At 39.6% G+C, this 8,032-nt stretch overlaps 1 long non-coding RNA gene across 2 annotated transcripts; it reads right to left on the reverse strand.

Moving 5' to 3' along the window:
* Positions 1–743: 743 nt before the first annotated feature.
* On the reverse strand, positions 744–6,752 carry LOC113989392. 2 transcript variants are annotated; one of them, XR_005564482.1, is made up of 4 exons: positions 6,426–6,752; positions 2,799–2,857; positions 2,465–2,558; positions 744–2,121 (listed from the first exon to the last, which is right to left on the reverse strand). It is a non-coding gene; the product is annotated as an uncharacterized LOC113989392 (long non-coding RNA). The 2 variants fall into 2 exon arrangements; XR_005564481.1 differs by having other exon boundaries at positions 744–2,558.
* Positions 6,753–8,032: the final 1,280 nt, after the last annotated feature.

An 8,032-nucleotide genomic window follows, 5' to 3' on the forward strand; every position in this document is an offset into this window, starting at 1 on the left:
GTTTCAGAACATTTTAATATTGACATTTTAAAAATTTGGAGATTTGGTTTGTATTTAAGAATTCTTGAGATTTTTCTTCTCTCAAGGTTCAATATTACCATATGATTTATAATTACTTCACACAGTCCTGCCAAATACTCTAAAAGAATTTCAGCCATAACTCGCACCTAGCACTGGGAAGCATTAGCAATAACAAAACTTTGATACAAATGAATCACAGATCTCAAAATGAATTCAGCATCTCACAGAATGTGAACATTTTACTCACAGTAAGGTGAACACCAGTTATATATTCATGGGGACCTTGACTCAATGAAACGATTAAACCCATTTGCAGGTCCAAGTATCTTTGAGGCTGATGGGACCAGGCAAAGACTTTGGGTCAGATCCATGATTATAGTACATTGTTGGAATGAAATGAAAAATGTGCTTTGGTTTTTTGGTTGGTTGGTTGGTTGGTTGGTTGGTTGGTTGGGGTTTTTTGGCTAACGATATGTGGATGCATTCAATCCCCAGAGTTTGAAGAAAAGAAAAACATTTGTACTGTAATTTTCAGCTGCATTTCAGGTAAGGGTCTTCAGATTTGCCAAAATTTTCGTCTTCCATTTCAGATTAAGAATGTAGGAGTTTCTACCAACATTTGTTATAAATGTTTAAAACTTCTGATAATTGACTAAATAGAGACATTAAATTAACATCAATCATTTCTACCAAAAGATATAGCAGTGAATAAAAAGCTCTATTTAAAACAAGGAAACTTAAAGTCCCAGAAGAAAAAAACTAATTTGTAAGGAAAAAAAACAAACGAACAAAACCTACCACCACCTATAACTAGAGTGTTTTGAAAGACATATTAAGATATTGACACATTCCAGGAATGAGATAGATCCACATCTCAAGAACATCTCAGGGGAATCAAAATTCTGCAAGGGAGAGAACATCTCAAACAAGCAAAAATAAAGTAAAACTGAAGAGATTGGAAATTTCCACACAGCATCTTCAAGTTCAGATCTCTCTGGCAGCAGCTGTGTAGCAGACAGAACTCCAGGCCCCTGGAAACACTGCTCAGGACAAATCAGTTTTTAAAACTGATGCTGCTTGTTCTTTATTATTAGTTTGAGTTGTGTGTGCACCAGGTTTATTTTAGTCCTTTATTATTTGAGCTCAAGGGAATTTATTTTCATTTACCAATCCAATAAAGAAAATTGGATTAAGACATCTAATACAAAAGAGCCTTCTAAACTGAAGCTTTTCATGAATCTCACAAATAGTAACCTATTTATCCCCTTACATGTATAGTGGAAATAAAAAAAGCAAAGTGTTTACTTAAGTAGATCTGGAAGTCCTGTGTCTATACAGATGTTGTAAAAGCAGCAATTCCAACAGCACTGAATGGAAAAAAAGGGCTCATTTTTGTAAAATATCACTGATTTAATATCTAGCTGAAGTTTTTCCTATTATTTGTTTCTTAACAAGATTTTACCATAGCTAAGTTGGTTCTAAAAGGTTCAAGGGGGGGTGGAAGGGAGAGGTTGAGGGAGACTAAAATATGTACACCCTACAGGACTCTGACCTACTTTAGAATTTGAGTTGGCAAAAATGTCTGCTTTGCATTTCTATTTCCATTGGTTATACCTGATGAACATGCATAGGAAGACTGATGTTTCAAATTCCAAATCAATTCCACTTTTCTTATTAAGGCTGTTCTTAAATCCAGATGTGCAGAAGAAGACAGATGTCAATGGCCATAAGCAAACTGAAGTGGGCAACACATCTCACCAAAAACATGCTTCAATGCCTGTTTTGCTTTCTTGCTGACACCGACACACACTGAAGCACCAAAGTGTTCCAATGGGTTCAAAACATTCCAGCTGAAGAAACTGATGTTCCATGAGGTATAAACTTTGACAAGGCCATCTTCCAGAGATTGCCAAAAGGTCAAATATTCCTTACGTCTGTGATGAGGCCCTCAGATACATTTGAATGCTTTCAAACAAAGCAGTTCCAAGGAATTTCACCCAATGGAAACGTTAAATCCTTCTGTTCAGGTATAAACACTATTCCCAAACCTCCAAATTTCCTTTTCCATTGGGCTGCAGTGTGGCCTCCAGCATCTCACTGCTGTGAAGAGAGGGAAGACCTGGTCAAGGTGCTTTTTTCCGCCATTCCTTCCTCATCCCCAACCTCTCTGCCTTTGCTCTGCCCTTGTTTCTGCCAGCAAATGGCGCTCCAGCCCCTTATGGACCTGCTGGATCCTGAACTCTGCAGTCTCAAATTATTAGAATGGCAAAAATCACGCAGGGCTGACTGAGCTCAGTGACAATTCAGACCTTTCAGGTCACGCAGCAGAGGGGACACCTTCAGTAATTAGGATTTTCCAGGCAGACGTGAGCTTCCTTTGCCCGTGTTCTGGAGTCGCTAATGCCATGTGCATGTAGAATGATGTCAGGCTGACATAACATACCTCGTCTCTCTGCAAGGCTCCATGGCTCAGGATCACACCAGCTTCCTCAGTGTCCTCAGTGGCAGGTGAAGCTTCCCACCTTTAGAGACTCTGTCTGAAAAGCAGAACATGGGTTCTGTTATTTATTCTTAGCATGTAGAGCAGTACCTTTTCTGTCCTACTTCAGTTGAAAATATATTACTGGGGGAGAAAACATGGCTATACTACACATCTCCTTCATGATATAATTACAGGGACAGTGTCAAAGACACTTTGGGCTTCTAAAACAAGGGTAGAATTGTTACTTCATTTGACATTACATTTTCTTTGAAATGTTCTTCAAAGTAAAGCTTACCTCACCAAATAAATTTTTGACAGCAGATGGTCTTAAAATTAGTTTCATGGAGATGAATCCTAAAAGAAAAATTCCTTGTAAGGAAGTTGATTAGCTATATCAAAAATTTTAGGAAAGGTAGAAAAATTTAGGATGTCTGTGCAGTAAGTTAGGCAGAGACAAAGGTGACAGCAGGTGTGAAAAAGTATCTGCTGCAGCTGTACTCACTCACTGTGATGTGAAGGCTCCAGACAGTGCTGAAAAAAACCCAAAATCACCCCCCAAATTTCTGATGGCAACATTATTTTAAGTGGCTTAAAGACAACACTGGAAAGTTAACTGAAGACACCGGTGGAGATATACCTGGTTTACAATAAATTAAAATAATTATTATAAGTGGTCATTCACCCCATTACTGCCTCAGTTTTGCTTAAAAACTGCACAAATAAATTTTTATGGAGTTTTTACTGGAAATAGTGTCTTGTCTCTACTGGCTTATCCTAAGACTACTTACACAATTTCACCTGCACAGAGGTGTTGGGAGCATACGAAAAAACAAAAGTGGAATTTCTGAACATGTCACAATTTCATAAATGCTCTTCTTTTTTTCTTTGTTTTGGGCTTTTGTACTTTCGACAGTCAGATACTAAAACCTGCTCTGCTGTCTCCTCTTCCTTCCTCTTAATCACCATTTTTTTCATAACACGTCAGTCATAATTAGTTTGCTGATTACATATTCAGAAAAGGGAAATATAATAGTTTCCAAGTTGGGTATAAAAAATGGTCAACAAAGCATGACCTTTGCTTATTCCAAATTTCACTTCTTTTGGAAACAGACATTAGTTGTAAAAGCAGGATGCTGCACTCAGCACTTTGAGTACAGCAATGAAAGTATCTTAAGTTGATGATCACAGTTTTACTGAGAAAAAACACACACATGCAAAATAAACCACAATATCATACCACTGAGAGCTAAACATATCCAAATAGCGTCCTGTCTGAAGAAGTTTGGTTTGTTTATTTTTCCATACACAGAAACACTGTGAATCGTTGGAAATGTTGCATTTTTGCTTGGAGGTTGTCTTTGAACTTAGTAATATCCTGTGATGAACATTATGCAAGAACAAGTAAGTCCCTTCTAGTCCTTATCTACTAATAGAACCAGAAAAGAAATCCTATCTTTCTGTTGTCCTGATCATCTAACATGCAGTACAGACTGATTAAGGCAAAAAAAAGTCCTGGAACTTCCACTGAGGTGACTGAAAGCCATCACTGTACTGCAAAATAACACTATCCATATGCAAATCCTTTTAGTTAAAAGAAATCTCTCTCAGATTGGACTTAAAACAGAGAATATGGTTATGAAAACAGAGAAGATGAAATGCCTTCTTATTTGAAATTTATTTTAGGGTTTACATGTTACTTTTAGTAATATTCACTTGAGATGCAGTCTGGAGAAAAGCTGCTGCTGGATCCCTGGGTTTAAATCTTTGTTGATAAAATACTAAATAAATACAGAAAGCAAGCTCCAGCATACAAGAAGAATGAAAGATGAACAGTCTGGGATAGGAACATGAGAGAAAACATCAGCATAAGTGAGGGAGATCATGGCTGGTGGAGGAAGGTAAACAGCTGAGAATTAGTTATTTATTGGCCAGAGTAGTGTCCAACTGGGTAAAGTGCTACAGGAAAGTTAATGCTGATGCCACACACTTGCTGGAAGGGCATCGAGCATCCAGCATAGGGCTGTGGTTTGTGCAGTGGTGATATACTTGTGGAACATGCAGCTCATCTACCTGATGAACTCAAGTAGATTTTCCAACATTCCTAAAAATGTAGGAAGCACATCTGTTTGAGGCATAACCATATGGAGTTAAAATTCATGGTTTCTAAGCAATTTAAACAATGTTTAAGCAACCTCCTCTCTCAGGGATCTGCACTGATGACAATCCACTGCCCTGGAGTCTGTGCCTGGACAGGAGCCGGGACTCCAGAGGAAAGCAGCCATTGAATATCTGCTTGACCACTCCATTTCGGGGCTGGTAAAGAACTGTGCTTATAGCAGGTTGTGTTTAATTACTGCCCAAATTACAGTTGACTTTTTTTGACTGGAAGAAAAATATCTGACTCCTCAGTCAAAACTCGGGGTAGAAAGAAACTCACCGATCCTAGAAAAAAATGTCCAATAATACAGTATTATTAAACTAAGCACAGCACATTTTGTCAAATCTTAAGAATCACAAAATCCTCCTAAAGACATGGATTTAAACATGAGCATATTTTATTATCCTTCATCACAAATATGTTGATTTTAAAGAATAGCAGCAGACAGGGGAAAAAAAAACCCAGAATCACACAAACCCCATCAAAAACCTAAACCAACCTCAGCAATCAAAAAGAAATGAGTAACATTGTTTAATTCAACAAATGTTTTCCCACTGTGCTTTAAGTCATCCGGAATATTTTAGTGGAACACAACCAAGATACAATGCTAATGAAGGGCAAAATTCATGAGCTTGCATAAAAATATGAGGCTGCTGCGCTGGTTTGCTCAGAAGGAATTAGGGATGAAATCTTGCACACTGAATCTTACTAATGCCCAGTAAAATATATTCATCACTGGTTTTTCTGTAGGAATAAACCTACTTTGACAAGCCCTATATAAGGGATTGCACAGCCTCTAAAATGCAGAAATGCTGAAAATATTCTCAAGTATGCTAATAACAAAAATGTGGTTTTTTCCCCTTTCCTTGTAACATTTCATATAATGGCATCCTGGTTGTGTGACTGAGGTAAAAAACAGACTCCTTTAATTTATGCCTTTAAGAGATGATGACAAGTCTAAGAGCATTTGAAAAAAGATGTTCCATAAGATTTTCTGGAGGAAGCATCTCTGTGGAGACTGAGTTGCAGAAGTTTGTCAGCTCCTTAGTCACTGTAACCTGTTAATAAGAAATTTTTATTTGGGTTTTTTTAACTCTCACTCTGTGCAGGGATTTAGAGTGCGGCAGAGAAAAAACCTCTCCTGGGACTCAGCAAGGTAGTTGGGCTGACAACCTGCCCCGCATGTCTGATAGAAAAGGAGAAAGATCCTTCCCAGCTCCCATCTGAAGAATACAGATTATTCCACCTCTTCAGGGTAAACAAGAAACCATGGAACCAGATTTGAACAAGCTGCTTGCTGCTTGTGCCAGCTATTTCATCTACTGCTCTGTGAAACACTTCAGGGACATACATTCCCTTGGGCCTTTTGGGGGAAATCTCTGGTCAACTTCACAACATGGAAAAAAGACACCTTATCTCTGGGACAATGGCTAAGCTACCAAGGTTCTGGTGAGGCATGAGGATCCCTGTGGACTGAGCAGTCAGACTGTTGAATTTGCTGCCACAGTGATCTGGCACAAAGTCATGACAGAAATTACAGGAGTGGAGCATTTTCCTATTTAGAAAAGAGAAAAATCTGGCTAATAATGTAGTTGAAAGAGTTGTAGGGATGACTATAACTATCCTTCATTAAAAAAAAAAACAAAACTGTTCAGTTACACATTGCTAAGGTTCAATTTGCAGAAGAGATATCCTCATCTCCTGGCTCTCTGCGGTATAATTAATCTCCAAAGTAGGCAATGAATTCTGAAGGGTTCCACTCACCCTGTTTTTTGTCAGCCATTTTCCCATTTAATAAAATAAAGGAAAAAAAGATTTTCACATACTTCAGGTAGCAGGTCTAGAAATGAGGGAGAAAATGAGGAGGGTAAAATCACACGTGGATTCAGAGCTCTCCAGCGTATTTTGAAAGAAGTCCCAATGTGCAGTATAAAGGTTTGCAATAAGCAGTTTTTTAACATAAACTGGAATCAATCTTTCATAAAGAAATTCTGTAGTGGGTGGTTTCACTGCCTGGAGATACTCAAGCCTGAAACAGGTTCAGTCCCTGTGGTGGTTTCACTCTAGGCCTTCCTGGAGACCAGCTTGTAACCAGGAAGGAACTAGGAAAGTGATCACGGAAGTATTCCATGCTATTCCTTTACGTAACTTGAGGTATAAATAAAGCCAGCAGGAGGGACCTCGCTCTCTTCCTTTCCGGCGAGGTTCGAGAACGGTGGGTCCCTGTCTCGGTCTGGCTTATCTGGAGCCGAGGCCTGCAGTGACTGCTGTGTCTGCCACGCGTGAGGGGAGAGCGCTGGGCCGTGTCCAGCCATCCTGCCTGTTCAAAGGGAAGTGGTGAGATTTTTGCTAGTTTGCCTTCGGTTGGCTGGTTGACTTGCTCGGTCCTTGCCCCTTTTTGTCCTTCTCCCTTCTCCCTCCCCCTCTTCCCTTTTTGGGGAGCTGTTTGGGATTTCTGGAATTGTGGTGTGTGGTATTCTCGTTTTGTGTATCTGTCTCATATGTAAAAAATATATATATATATATATATATATATATATATATTTGCTACAGCTTTGGCTGCTTGGTTTTTTTTCTTTTCTCTTCCCTCTCTGGGAGGCGGGTCCTTGTTGTCGGGTTTCAGGGGCTTGGCGGGAAGCCAGCTTGAAACTTGCACAGTCCCTTAATAACAACCAAAGATTTTGCTGTTAAGTCCCCACTGCAAGACAATGGGGAACAATTACAGCATGGACTGATGTCAATGCTTGTTCTAGGGTCTCCTCTGTCCCCCTTCCCAGAACTTGTTTCAAATCCATCCCTGGACAGCAACACAGCCAGACTCCAAGTGATAATGCTTATGGCAGGTGATGGTTCTCATTTCTCCAGTACTAAAAAGACAGACAAAAACTATGTCTCCTTTTATGATTTCTCTGGTTCCTTCAGAGAAAGTCCTCCTAGAGCAATGGACAGAGACCATAATTAAGTGCTCTTTCTTTTGGGGCATCCAGAGTATTGACCTGATGTCCCAGAACAGCAGCAGTAGACAGTCCCACTGTTTTTCTCCAGCTAAATCCCAGTGATGTGTAAATACATCCCTATTACAGATGCCACTGGGCTCTCTCTCTCGGTTCCTAGAAAAAGAGCAGCTAGCTCAGATTCTCTGAGGAGAAACACAAGACAAGGACGAGAGGAAAGCTGCTTTCAAGAGCTCCCTTCCAAAGAAATCTGCCTCCTCTCCATGACTAGGGCACTGTGGTGCTTTGGGACAGGCTTGTTTTTTGTGGCATGTGTGTAAAGTTTTTTTTCGCCTTGCACACACTAGAAGTCTTTTCCTTTTGTCCTGGTTGAATGAATGATACTCCCACTAACTCTTGCTGCTAGCTGTGGCTTTT

This window comes from Pipra filicauda, unplaced genomic scaffold (genome assembly GCF_003945595.2).
Source record: "Pipra filicauda isolate LSUMZ 115617 unplaced genomic scaffold, ASM394559v2 scaffold326_size819446_pilon, whole genome shotgun sequence".
In the NCBI taxonomy this organism is placed as follows: Eukaryota; Metazoa; Chordata; class Aves; order Passeriformes; family Pipridae; genus Pipra; species Pipra filicauda.